Below are 15,122 nucleotides of genomic sequence, written 5' to 3' on the forward strand. Positions count from 1 at the left end.
AAGACTCCTGGAGGTCACCCCAGCCTGGTGGGTCCTGTGGCAGCCCCACGCACCAGGTCTCTTTGTCTCCTCCCTACAGGTGTTCCTGTCTGTCCAGAGATGCTAGAGTCTCCCGTCTGTCATGAGCCACCAGAGTCTCCCGTCTGTATTTCTTATTAAAAGAACCATGGACACTTACCACGCCGCATATTGGTCCTCCGATCCTTCTCGCCTCTCCTCTTCGGAAGAAGAGGAGGAAATCCCTTACAACAGCGGAGTCTTATGCCCTGTGATGGGCGTAAAGATGTTACTGTAACATCTGCTGACAAAGCTTGGCTGTACAGTACCTCTTTCGTCATCTTGGCCAATGTTCTGGCAGAAATACTGTGTGCCTGAATACAGAAATCCTCAATTTGCACACCCTCTCACCCCCTGAAAAAAGGGCCAAAGTTGAAAGAACTACATTTTGGGGAGCTAAACTAAAACTCTGAACCAACTATATTAATAACAGTAGCATTAATCTCACCCTTTGAATGTCACCATCGCTGTTTTTATCATGAGAAAGTGATCGGTTTTTAATGGAAGGATTTGTATGGAAAGCCAAGTTGAAGCCAACATTAGATGTCGTCATAATAAGCACACGTGGTTTTACCGCAATATCCTTCAATTGAAGTGGCGGGAAACAAATGAGTGGCCACATTTTTCACAAAAACGGATTCATATTTTTTTATCATGGATAATTATAAGGGAGCAGGCAAACTTATAAATTGGCTACAATAATTACAAGGACTTTTCACGCACCAAATTGTGAAAATTTAGATTTTCCGGTACTTGAATTTCTGAGCTCAAAAGTTCAAGTAAGCTACTTCAAGCCTCTTGTAGTATTGTTTAAATATGTATTTATCATGTTATTTCATTACCAGATCATATTGTGAATAAGCCCACTAGGCTGTCATTTTTTGTCATTATATCCAGAATAATTAATAGGAATCACGTTTTTCCCAGCACTTGGGCTGTTCACAACAGCTGTTCGTCACTTGACTGTCGTTCAGAAAATTCCTTCCTGGAACAGATGATGATGTGTGAAAATATCACGGTGTAATTAATCAGCTGGAACCCAAATGCTTGTCCAGTATTATGCATGATTATTGAAGAACCAAGTTAATGACAGTATCGATTTAGGTTTTAAGTATCAGGTAAGGTGACTCTTTCTGTTAGAAGCATTTGATTTTGCTATCGCATTTATGATTTTGAATTAGTGTGCCTATGGAAACTGTTTTCACTATGTAACATAAGGAGAAATTAAATGTTACGCAGAAAAAAAACTGTCCGACAGCTAGAGCCAGGATTCTTACAGGGTTCAAGTTCAATGTCTAATTTAACTAATTCATGCTTAATATTTTATAAAACGGCAACTTACACTGCCATAAATACACGGACAGAAAAGTAATGTTTTATAAGATTTTGGACAAATCCATCAAGAAGCCAAACATGATAAAGGGTTAAACATACTGTAGTTTTTAAAAAGTCGTGAATTTGATTGAATTTAGCTATGATTCCGACCTTATATCTTAATGTAATGACATGATAAAGATTGGCAGACTATTATCAGTGACTTATCAACAGATGTAACAAGTTGTCCAGTATAGGAAACACTGGTGCCCTACTTTATCGAAAGACCCATAACCAATGTTTTATTAAAATATCATGACTAGCAAAACATTCCCGTTTTTTTCTCGGTCTTTCAACTTTGGCCCTTTTTTTCAGGGAGCAAGATGGAGGTTTTCTGTATTCAGACACACAGTATTTCTGTCAGAACATAGCATGTAGCATTATATCTTGGCCAATGTTTAACAATGTATTTCAATATTGACGCAATGCAATTAGAACAATGTGTACTGCAAATCTGTTCAACATATTTAGCAAATATGGGGCAGGCTGTTTAATGAACTAGGCTATAATGGACTTACATTGGAATTGGAGTTGATGACAAAGCAATACATAAAATTCAGTAAATACTCAACATATTTAGCCATGGAGCACGTTCTGATTGGCCAGTGAGGAGCCACGCCTTGACACACCCACAACTTGTTTATTCATCAAAACCCAGCCCTTTCACACCACGGCCAGCTACTGCACCCTTAATTTCAGTTGTGAAAAATTCTCCAACCTATAACCCTACTGCCAGCGCTAAGATTTACCATTCTGTTGTTTTTTAAAATAGAGCCTAGAGAGAGAGACAAGTTATGTCAGCACCAGGCTGAACACCTTCAGATTACAGGGGGACATGATAGGAAACAAAGATAGCTAGTGTGGATAAGAACTGAATAAGCTCTCTGCAGATGGAATTCTGCCCATTGTGTATTGTGCAGCAGTAATTGCCTGTGCTACAGGGACACAGTCAGATAAGAGGCAAAAAATAGATTACCCAGACAAACAACCCACTCTCAGCGCAGGACAAGGAGTGCATGGAATCTGAACAGCTTGACATTGGTCTAGTCAAAGTCAACAGGCAAGGCTATGTTTAATTTAAATCCTCAGTGGAAGTCAAATAGCTTCTGCTAGGGTGTCCAATCACAAACTTATCTTGCAGATAATTCTCTAAGAAAACTAATGGTCCAAACCTCATGTCTCATGTTTAATTTTTTTACCCAATTTTTACACGATACACACTTCAGCACTCAGCAGTCCCGTTATGTGAGCTTGTGTGGCCTACCACTTCGCGGCCGAGCCGTTGTTGCTCCTAGACATTTCCACTTCACAGTAACAGCACTTACAGTTGACTGGGTCAGCTCTAGCAGGGCAGACATTTTACCAACTGACTGAAAAGGAAAGGTGGCATCCTATGACGGTACCACGTTGAAAGTCACTGAGCTCTTCAGTAAGGCCGTTCTACTGCTAATATTTGTATATGGAGATTGCATGGCTGTGCGCTCGATTTTATACACCTGCCAGTAATGGGTGTGGCAGAACCAGCCGAATCCACGAATTTGAAGGGGTGTCCACATACACTGTATTTACAAAAGTATCAGAATACCTCTCTGTGGTTAGTAACACATTGTGGCTATGTAGTATATGGGCAGTAAGCACATTTATTTTGGCTTCCTGGTGTTGGTAGCTGTGACAAACACTAACCGGATATGTTGCACCTAATGGCAAAGAAAGCTGATGAATGACAGGTTTTTAAAACGCTGTGCCTGCTCAGGTATCTGGAGGTAGGGAAAGGTGTTTAGGGAGATTAAATATAATATTTTGACCGAGTGTCAATGTCACTCTTCTATTGTCCTCACGGCCAAGCTCCAAGAAAGGATGAATTGAAAGGTGAATTGCCCTGTGGAAGTAAGTGTTGCGTAGTCTAGTGTAAAAGGATTCTCCGATTACAGAACAATGTAGAGGCATGCTTCTTCTCTTGGACACTGTAGACCAGGGTACCGCGATTATATTGAGCTGTGGGCTGATTTTTCCTTGAGCGGATGGTCGGGGGGCTTATACATATATAAGTAATTATAAATAATTAGTACACTGCTTTTTAGAAAGTTTTGCACATTTATCAAACATAAAAAACAGAAACACCTTATTTACATAACACCGGTCTCCCGCATGCCCTGCATTCATGGCCTGCTCTCCCTTATGTAAGGAATTAGGCACTTTCCCATGTTTACTACAGTATGTATGGTAGACTGCAAAGTTGCCCAATAACACATTTCATTAATAAAATAATGATAAAAAAATGCTCTTTCAAAATGCAGATGTTGATTTAGTTATGGATCCATAACGAATTATTATGGGAATAAATATCACTGATTTACAGAAATATTGTAACAAAGTTGTCTAATGAAGGCAAACCATTTAGAATCATCCAATCCTGTAGCCTACTCCCGACATCACGTACAGCGCATAGAAACCCTGAGGGTTTAGTTTTTCTCTGAATAAAAAACACCATAATATGAATCAAATTAATTAAGCCAAATTTCTTAAAATCAATCCCATATACTATGTTATTACAAAAAAGGTTTTAAATTCTCTGGTAATGCCAATACGGAATACTATCAAATACTTCTCAAAGATGCCCTCTGGTGGTCAAACTAGCAATATCTTGCAGTAACAGAAAAAAATGCCTGAGAATTAAATGACGTGCCGCAGCAGCACTCAAGGCATGCCGCAGTATGACGCAACTTTTAAAGGAGGGACCACTGTATTCAGACCCTTTGCTATGAGACTAAACATTGCATGCATCCTGTTTCCTTTGATTATCCTTGATGTTTCTACAACTTGATTGGAGTCCACCTGTGGTGAATTGAATTGATTGGACATGATTTGGAAAAGCACACACCTGTCTATATAAGTTACCCACAGTTGACAGTGCATGTTAGAGCAAAAACCAAGCCATGAGGTCAAAGGAATTGTCCATAGAGCTCCGAGAGAGGATTATGTCGAGGCATAGATCTGGGAAAGGGTATCAAAAAATGTCTGCAGTATGGAAGGTCCCCAAGAACACAGTGGCCTCCATCATTCTTAACAGGAAGAAGTTTGGAACCACCAAGGCTCCACCTAGAGCTGGCCGCCCGGCCAAACTGAGCAATCGGGGGAGAAGTGCCTTGCTCAGGGAGGTGACCAAGAACCCGATGGTCACTCTGACAGAGCTCTAGAGTTTATCTGTGTAGATGGGCAGTCCACCAATCAGGCCTTTATGGTAGAGTGGCCAGACGGAAGCCATTCCTCAGTAAAAGACACATGACATCCCACTTGGAGTTTGCCAAAAGGCACCTAAAGGACTCTCAGACCATGAGAAACAAGATTCTCTGGTCTGATGAAACCAAGATTGAACTCTTTGGCCTGAATGCCAAGCGTCACGTCTGGAGGAAACCTGGCACAATCCATACGGTGAAGCATGGCAGTGGCAGCGTCATGTTGCTGGGATGTTTTTCCATGGCAGGGACTGGGAGACCAGTCAGGATCAAGGGAAAGATGAACAGAGCAAAGTACCAAGAGAAACTTTTTTTATTTTACCTTTATTTAACTAGGCAAGTCAAATTCTTATTTTCAATGACAGCTTAGGAACAGTGGGTTCAGGGGCAGAACGACAGATTTGTTCCTTGTCAGCTCGGGGGTTTGAACTTGCAGCCTTCCGGTTACTAGTCCAACACTCTAACCACTAGGCTATCCTTGATGAAAACCTGCTCCAGTGGGCTCAGGACCTCAGACTGGGGGCAAAGATTCACCTTCCAATAAGACAACGATCCTAAGCACACAGCCAAGACAACACATGAGTGGCTTCGGGACAAGATTCTGAATGTCCTTGAGTGGCCCAGCCAGAGCCTGGACTTGAACCCGATCGAACATCTCTGGAGAAACCTGAAAATAGTTGTGCGGCGACGCTCCCCATTCAACCTGACAGAGCTTGAGAAGATCTGCAGATAAGAATGGGAGAAACTCCCCAAATACAGGTGTGCCAAGCTTGTAGCGTCATACCCAAGAAGACTCGAGGCTGTAGTCACTGCCAAAGGTGCTTCAACAAAGTACTGAGTAAAGGGTCTGAATACTTATGTAACTGGGATATTTCTGTATATATATTTTTTTAATCAAACATTTCTGAAAACCTGTTTTTGCTTTGTAATTATGGGGTATTATGTGTAGATTGAGGGAAAATGGATTTAATTCTGGAATATGGCTGTAACGTAGCAAAATGTGGTCTGAATACTTTTCGAATGCATCGTATGATGGACAGGTCTCTGATTTGATAGACGACTGCTTATACAATTGTGTGTTAGTACACACTGTAGATAGCATGAATAGTACACACTGTAGTACACACTGTAGATAGCATAAAATATCCCCTCCATCTAAGGCACCTCACCGTCATGCAGTAACTCAGGAGAAATATGCGTTTGATGGCCATTATGGAGCTTTAAAAAGAGAGATGGGATCGATCACGTGCAGATCAATCCATCAGTTTTTAACAAAACAGTGTAACCTGTCCCCATACATACTTTCTCTGTCGTACCAAACTGTTCGGAGGATGGACATGATTGCTCTGTTGGTGAAATTGGTAATCTCCGGTCCTGGCCTTTTGTTTAACAACATGTTTTTCTATTTCAGACCTTGCCCTATAGGTAATCCTTTCATAAACTGTTTTCACAGCAACTTTTCTCCAGCTGTTCTTACCTATTCAATTCCACTTTTCCACAATTTCTGTAAAGCCTCTTGCATTTCAGAAGCTGAGTGGATGTCTTCTAAGCGCTCCCCCATTATGTGTGTGTGTGTTTGTGTGTGTGTAAGAGAGAGAGAGATCGAAAGAGAAGAAACATGAGAAATCTCTAGTGCTGAGCGATTACCGGAAATGTAGTTTTTTCCCTCCCGGTTATTAAACAGCTAATTGACCTATGTTGGTTCAATTACTTGAATTATATTATTTATTTATTTATTGTGAGCCCAACATGCTGTTTTTCTAGATGGAAGTCAAATAATTCACAAGAAATCAAGTCAAGAACAATGTGGGACGCTGTGCTGAAGGGAGTAGTTTTCATTAAGCAAATATTCAACGTAGTTCAGAAATGTGGTAATTAACTACAATGACCATAATCTAGGACAGTACAAGATAGTATGGGGAGTGCATATATAACTTTGGCTGGCTACTACTGTCTGAGCAGAGATGAGATGATGACTTTAAGGAATAGAAAAATAATAATTAAAGTCCTCATAAAAACTTAAGTAATAAAATATAAATACAATATTTCAGTTAGTAATTTCTTATTTTTCTATTGATGTCTACCCAATGTGGACCTGACCGAGACAATGGAATATTTTCTATGTTTTAGCAACTTAATGTTCACTATTTTGGGGGTTGGATTTTCCATTCTAAAGCTCTAAAATAATTTTAATATCATTATTTCATAATGCATTGAATGTATTTATTATGGATCCCCATTACTCTTCCTGGGTTCCAGCAAAATTAAGGCAGTTATACAATTTTAAAAACATTCCAACACATTCACAACACACTGTCTGCCCTCAGGCCCCTACCTCCACCACTACCACATATCTTCAATACAAAATCCATGTTTACGTGTGTGTATACCCTATGACAATCAGCGTCAGAATAAAAAAAAAGTTCTTGCTCGCGTGTACCCTTTAATAATTTATCATTGGAAAGCCTAGTTTCACAGCTATCCATAAAGGCACATTTTCAGAAAGTTCAGGTCAACAGGACTTTGACAGCTATGGTACATATCAGAATTACCTGTACAAATTCCTTTTAAGAGGAAACCCTGATACCTTTTAAACTTTGTTTGACAAGTGGTTCTGAAATGTCACCTTTCAAAGTCTATATCATATAATTCACTTTGAAAGCACCACATACAACTTTTGTAAAAAAAAATGTAGCCCATATTGTGCCTTTGACAGTAGAGTGTTGGAAGCCATATAATCAAGTACTACACAAATCATAATAACAAGGTATGTTTTATACATGCACTAAAACTGCATATGCACAATTTACATATGTGCATTTTAATGAATGTGTGTGTATATGCATGTGTACAAACACCTGCACGGCATCTGCCAAACCGGCATTAGTTGTAACATTGCCCCTCAGTGTCATTCAAACATACTTTTTTGTTATGTTTGATTCTTTTTACTTACTCCCGCCCAGCAACTCCACTCCCAGTTGTCTCCAATTCCACATCCCAACCCTCAGCCCATCCCACCTGTCTCTGCTGGCCACGCGCTTCGGATTTCTACGCACCATGTATCTTTCAACTATGCTGTGATATTTCACATACAATTTTATTTGGACCTTTATTTAACTAGGCAGGTCAGTTAAGAACAAATTCTTATTTTCAATGACGGCCTGAGAACAGTGGGTTAACTGGGGTGTTCAGGGGCAGAATGACATATTTTTACCTTGTCAGCGCAGGGATTCGATCTTGCAACCTTTCGGTTACCAGTCCAACACTCTAACCACTAGGCGACCTGCCGCCCCAATCTATTAGAATAGAATCCACAGATTGCGAATTGAAGATAAATACTTTCACTAAGAGTATTCGTATATTAGTAATTGACCTGGTCTATCCAGATCTCACAACAGTACTAATTCTAGGGTCAATTCTAGATCAATGTTATGCATTTTCAGCCATTCCTGAACCGGAGACCAGAAACGGGCTACCTGAGGGCAATACCAAAATAAATGAATGGTCTATTGATTCTGTATCCTCACAACAAAATCTGCAGAGCTTTGATGATTGTATGCCCCACATATTCAACATTTTGTTGGTGGCAAGAATTCTATATAATAATTTTAGCTGAAAAGCATGAAGTCTTGAAACTTGCGTCATGTTATATATCAACTCATGGTACATCAAATCTCTTCCCAACTATTTTGCATGGCACAGCTGTCAACATCCTGGTCCTCAAATTAAACTGGTAAACGTTCCTAATGATGCTAATTTTATTCCTCCGCCAGTTTTGATCCTTTATATTGGGCAGACAGACCAGTTCCCTAACTCCTCCCTTTGCCACCTGTTTTTGGGGTAATGCTGTAATCAATTGGTTGTAATCTTGGATTGAGCAGACCTTCCCGTACAATTCTGATTCTCCACGAAAGACATAACTCTACCATTCCAATTTACAATAGAATTTAAAACAAAATACCCTTTTGAAACATCTTTGACATAAATACAGGTATTTTATTAACCAGCACATTTGAGTTCAACCATAATATCCGTTGTAATATTTGTTGTATCTTTTCAGGGGGATGAAATTGAAATTGTAACCAGCTCTGCAATGCTTGTTTGAAAAAGAGAGATACTTTGAATTTTTTTTGGAAAACTAATTGAAAATCAGTTCATAAGTTGCCAACGTAGCTGTTGCTCATGTTGGTACCTGTACTGATGGTGCAAAAGCCATGACAGGGAGACATAGTGGAGTGGTAACGCGCGTGCAAGCAGTTGCTCCCGACGCCATTTGGGTACACTGCAGCATCCACCGAGCGGCTCTTTCTGCCAAGGTAATGCCTGACAGCTTGAAAGACGTTTTGGAGTGGAGTGAAAATGGTTAACTTTGTTAAAGCAAGGCCCCTGAACTCTCGTATATTTTCTGCACTATGGAACGATATGGGCAGCGACCATGTAACACTTCTACAACATACAGAAGTGCGCTTGTTATGAAGCGCACAAACTCTCTCCAATACAACCCAACATTTCAGGGTTATGTGCATCCTTTCAAGCACACCCTTCTCATTAACCTGTGGTGAGTTATTCACAATTTCGATTAACAAATACGGTTTTATATGTAAGATGGTTGAATAAAGAGCAAAATTACTGATTATAATAATATTATTATCTGTGCCCTGGTCCTGTAAGTGCTCTTTCTCACTTCCCACGAGCTGGGTTTTGACAAAAACTCACACTCATTCTTATGTTTAATTAATCTAATGTATTTTTTACATCAGCCGATGTCACAAAGTGCTATACAGAAACCCAGCCTAAAACCTCAAACAGCAAGCAATCCAGATGTAGAAGCACAACCTAGGAAGAAACCTAGAAAGGAACCTGGCTCTGAGGGGTGGCCAGTCCTCTTCTGTTTAATAAATGTATCATATAGTGTGTGTAGGCTTACAATGATGGCAAAAAAACAACATTTGAGAGTGCGCTGACCCCGGTGCTAGAGGGGGTACGCAGCTGGAGGTTGAATGTTTGAAAGGGTACAGGACTATAAAAAGTTTGGAAACCACTGATCTAGATCTTCAATGAGACATTGCAGGGATTGAGCTTGCGGACTAAATATAAAACTAGAGTCATCGGTATACATGGACGCCTCTGATTTCTAATCCTCTAATGTTGTTATTTGAGCTGATATTAATAGCTAGCAATTCAATGCCCATAACAAATAGATATGGTGACAGCGGACACCCTTGTTTAACTACCCTTGATACTTCAAAACTCTGAGAAGTAGCCGCTATTTACTATTTTACACCTGGGGTTGCTATATTTTACCTATTTTATAAGAGCATCACCTAAATTGAAAAAATCCAGGCATTTATAAATAAAATGAACAAATTCAACAACCTTGTCTCTGTCACAAACACATACAGTCATCGCTGGTAACTCTACAATTCACTCGAAAAGGCAAGGCACACTGGGAAATTATATTGGAGGCGTGGCTTAGTGGGGTCGTGCCTTTCAGATAGTTATTTTTGGCCACCCTTCAGTGGAAGTGTTGTACCAGTTTAAGTGTTCTACGGTAGAGGTACATTTTTTGCCACTTTTTCACTGAGGTAGTACTCTATGAAGGCAAAAAGCTTGCTTATTTTTTTTAAATGTGGAGAAAGGTACTGAGTTATGAACTGGAGTACAATTATGTACCTATAACTAACAGTACAAAGGAGGACCATACAGGGTACCACCACAGTGACAAGTGGTTGGTACCCCTTTAGGAAAAATCTAAACCTCTATTTCTGAGAGTGTATGGTAAAATCCCTATGGGAAAAAGTATGGAATGCAGGGATGAAAGAAAGAGTGACAACACAGCTGCCATTGCTGCACTGCTATCACACATTTTACACCTCTAGGGACACACAGAGCCTTCAGAAAGTATTGACTTTTTCCACATTTTGTTGTGATATAGCCTTTGGGGCGGCAGGTAGCCTAGTGGTTAGAGCGTTGGGCCAGTAACAGAAAGGTTGCTGGATTGAATCCCCGAGCTGACAAGGTAAAAATCTGCCGTTCTGCCCCTGAACAAGGCAGTTAACCCACTGTTGCCCGGTAGGCTGTCATTGTAAATAAGAATTTGTTCTTAACTGACTTGCCTAGTTAAGGTCACATTTTTATAAAATAATAATTAAAAATTGAGTAAATATACCGCATAATGACAAAAGTGAAAACTTAAAAGAAAAAAATTGAATCTATGGAACATTTTAAAGAAAAATAAATACAGAAATCTAATTTACATAAGTATTCACAGCCCTAACTCAATACTTTTGTAGAAGCACCTTTGGCAGCAATTACAGCTGAGTCTTTCTAGGTAAGTCCCTAAGAGCTTTCCACACCTGGATTGTACAACATTTGCCCATTATTCTTTTCAAAATTATTCAAGCTCTGTGGTTGTTGATCATTGCTAGACAACCATTTTCAGGTCTTTCCATAGATTTTCAAGTAGATTTAAGTCAAATTTAAGCCACTCAGGAAATCCACTGTCTTCTTGGTAAGCAACACTAATGCAGATTTGGCCTTGTGTTTCAGGTTATTGTCCTGCTGTAAAAATACAATTCTGTCTGCTATCCACCAGACACTGGGAGATGAATACTACTTGTGTCTGGTGGAAAGCAGACAGAATTTTATTTTTATTTTAAAACTTTATTTAACTAGGCAGGTCAGTTTAAGAACAAATTCTTATTTACAATGACGGCCTACCAAAAGGCAAAATGCCCACTGCGGGGATGGGGGCTGGGATATTTTATTTTTTAAGGACTTTTTTTTTTAAGGACAAAACACACATTACGACAAGAGACACCCCACAACACTACATAAAGAGAGACCTAAGACAACATAGCATGGCAGCAACACAACATTACAACAACATGGTAGCAACATGGTAGCAACACATGGCAGCAGCACAAAACATGATACAAACATTATTGGGCACAGACAACAGCACAAAGGGCAAGAAGGTAGAGATGACATTACATCACGCAAAAAGCAGCCACAACTGTCAGTAAGAGTGTCCATGACTCAGCATCTTTGGGGACCCCCATGGGGACATAGTGTGGTTATGATCGCCAGGCTATTTAGATAGCTAGGTAGGTTAGTTACGCTAACCAGCTAACATGGGCTATTTCAGGGCTGTCAAACTCATTTTCCCCGCAGGTTGCATCTGGCCTATACTGTACTATCTTTTTTCTGAAGTGCCTGCTGTATAAAATGTTATTGTGTCACGACCATAGGTGGTGGCAATATATCAAGCTCAGTGACAGCAGCTGGAGTCCTGGCTGTCAAAGCTGCTTTTTGTGACAGTACAGTCATGCTCGGAGAGCCCCTGTGAGGGGACAGGTGTTACAGCCACACACTGAACCAGCAGAGCCAAAGACAGAGACTTAATTCATCAAAATATAACTTCCTTTGTTTGACATCTTCAGGAAATTACAGAAAAAGACAAGAGTGGGAAGGAAACTAGTGTGTGAAGCGTGGGAGTTAGGAAACAGTAATAGAGAGATGATAGAAATCAGGCTTTGTAATGTTTCCTTGGCTTGAGGTTCTTATGACTAAACAGAACCAGTGGGAAATACCAGAGCAGGGTTTTTCCAAGCCTCAAATTAAGACAAGCCTATTCTACTCTGTTCTGATCCTGGCTACAAAAACTATCTCCACCAATTATTTTTTCGGGAGAATCAGTACAGCTCTCATTATAAAGATCCCGTGCCCCTATTCGGGTACCTCTTGGGATGCAGGAGGATAAACTTTATTATAGCCTGAGAGAACCTAGACCTTTGAATGAATGAGTTTCAAGTAAATGTTTCAACTGTTCCATTGCCACATGCTCTTAAAGAAAGGTTGTCATAACATGGAGGTCAAGGTTTTCCCATTCTCTGTGAACAAAGAAAGGTAAAGCCATCAGAGTGGATTAAAAAAACAATTCACTCTCAGCCCTGACGGTCCCTCCAGGTTAATGGCGCAAGATTAATTGAATGTGACTAATCTATTCTTTGATGTCAACAAATGCTCTACTCTCTTTCATAGACACACCAAAGGGCATTTATCTAGCTCTCCCCTAAAGTGTTTTCAGGTAAACCATTTGTTTTGGGACTTGGTGACAGGTTAGCCCCTAGCAAGGTCTCTGTGACTGTAAAACATGTGGGCATTTGGACCTGGGTTCAGATACTATTTAGGGTATTACAATTACTTTCAAAGACATTTGGAATGAAGTATTTAGATGTATTCCTTGAATTAGATTTTTATTTGAAAAGACAAGTAGTTGAATATTGGAATGTGTTGACTACAGTGACTCAAATAATCTCCCATGCATTTAACCCATGCATTCGAAATTAGTATTTGAAATAAGTATTTGAAAAGACTTTCAAATATTAGGCTATTTATAGGAAATTATTTTCAAATATTTTCAAATACTTCCAATAGAAGTAGTTGATTTGGCCACAATACTCAAATACACAGAAAATCAATATTTATGTAAATAATCCAATACACTTGTATTTGAACCGAGGTCTAGTTCCATCCCATGCCAGTGACAGAGATACTACTGCAGCTATGACAAAGTGTCTGTCATTTCATATGTTTTATTGGCTAGGGTTTTTCAGTGAAATCCAGCATGCAATCCTGATGAGAGAGATGATGATTAGACTATAGTGTTAAATCAATGATACGTCTAACCCATATCATGAACATTGATCTGTTTCATATCAATTGAAACACTAATCTAATGGTCCCAGTGCAAATATCAACGATGTTATTTACCCAGAGGGATTTGGGTATATGTGAAATGTGAATAACACCCTCTGTGAAGTCAGTAGGCTCTCAAACACAACACTAAAGAGCTAGATTTACAGGCCTGTAATCCAGAAATCATGTTATAATCTATAATCTTGTGATTACACCCTGAGCTCAGTTTCACACCACATATTATTTTCCTGCCCTAACTCTACCTCAATGTCTACTCCACTGCCATATTTTTTTTTAATGAATTAATATATAGAAAAATCAAGGCAAACAGACGCAATACGATTTCTGGTTCACTCAACTTTGCTGCAGAAATGTTCTGCTAACACATATTATTGAGTTGTCTCAACACATTTGCCAAAGTTGAGTAAACTAGAAATAGTATTGCAGCTGGTTGCTTAGATTTTTTTGAAATTGACAACTCTCTACTTAACGATGTAAGGATACCATCATCATCTGAACTATTTAAAAGAGCAACTGAAGGCAATAAACAAATTGTCTGGTTTGAAACGGCCCGTGGCATCGATATTTGTCCGAGATTTTTATTCTAGTCTCAAAATTGACTAAAAAGTATAAAGAGGATACTTTTGGTCATAAAGTCAGTCTCGGCCAGTCTCGTCCATTACGCAGCGCCTCTGACTTGTTTACATAAGACAACACGTCACCAATGTTATGTTGAAAGAACACTTGGCCCCTAAACCCTTTATGGAAGTGATCACTTGTGTTTCATAGTGATCACTCGAGCACGACACTGTTTTGGGCAAAATGAGAATTGAGATGATCGGAGTGCACTTGAATCCCAACTGCCACTTGTCAATATTCAAAAATTCAAAACCCATTCGCGAGCATCTTGTGTCCTCCCGTGACCTGTTTAGTAACATGATTCACTGTGAAATACTGTCATACAGATGCACACTCTGGTAATAGATAGTGAGAAAGTTGTCAAATAAATAAACAGCATCAAAGCACACACACACATGTTGCCACTCACCAGTGACTTAATAAGCTGATTGTGGCCTGGCTTCTCAATGTGCCTGCTATCTACTACTTGCTAGTTTAATTGACAATCACAGAGTTGGAACTTAGCTAAGTTCCACAGGTGAACAGACAGATGAAGTTAATACATTATTATTCTCAGAAATCAGTCCTGAACCCATAGCCAGACTTTCCCGACTAGATACAGTGTATTATTTGTATTTGTCATGGATCCCCATTGCTGCTGCCAAGGCAGAAGCTACTCTTCCTAGGGTCTAGCAAAATGAAGACAACACTCTACTACCACATATCTACAACACACAATGAATGTGTGTGTGTGTGTGTATGTGTGTGTGTCACTTCACTTCATGTTTCATAAGGTGTATTTTTCTGTTTTTTCATCCGATTTTACAGCTTGCATGAGTTACTTGATGTGGAATAGAGTTCTGTGTATGCAGTGCACTGACTCGTTTTTCATGAAGGAAAGGATACAATACGACCGAGCGAGGAGAATAAAATGCCCGCTCCTTTTTCTTAGTATCAGTAAATTGAGTCATGACGGCTGACAACCACATAGTCAGAATTACACCCAGAGGTATTGATCGGAGCCCTAAGCCCTCTCTGTGTCTAGGCTGGCTGAAGCGGTGATGTATCGACCGACCAGAGAATAAGTACCCACAGTGACTAAGAACTGACTGGTTGGACTGCTACTAAAAAACAACA

The 15,122-nt window shown here is 39.7% G+C and overlaps 1 protein-coding gene across 1 annotated transcript in view; it reads left to right on the forward strand.

Annotated features, from left to right (window-relative positions):
* The window catches only part of LOC115136153 (guanine nucleotide-binding protein G(i) subunit alpha-2), a 167,117-nt gene that overhangs the window by 8,000 nt on the left and 143,995 nt on the right, over window positions 1-15,122 (forward strand). The gene's annotated exons all lie outside the window — the stretch shown is intronic.

The sequence above is a fragment of the Oncorhynchus nerka genome, linkage group LG2 (assembly GCF_034236695.1).
Source record: "Oncorhynchus nerka isolate Pitt River linkage group LG2, Oner_Uvic_2.0, whole genome shotgun sequence".
Taxonomy (NCBI): Eukaryota; Metazoa; Chordata; class Actinopteri; order Salmoniformes; family Salmonidae; genus Oncorhynchus; species Oncorhynchus nerka.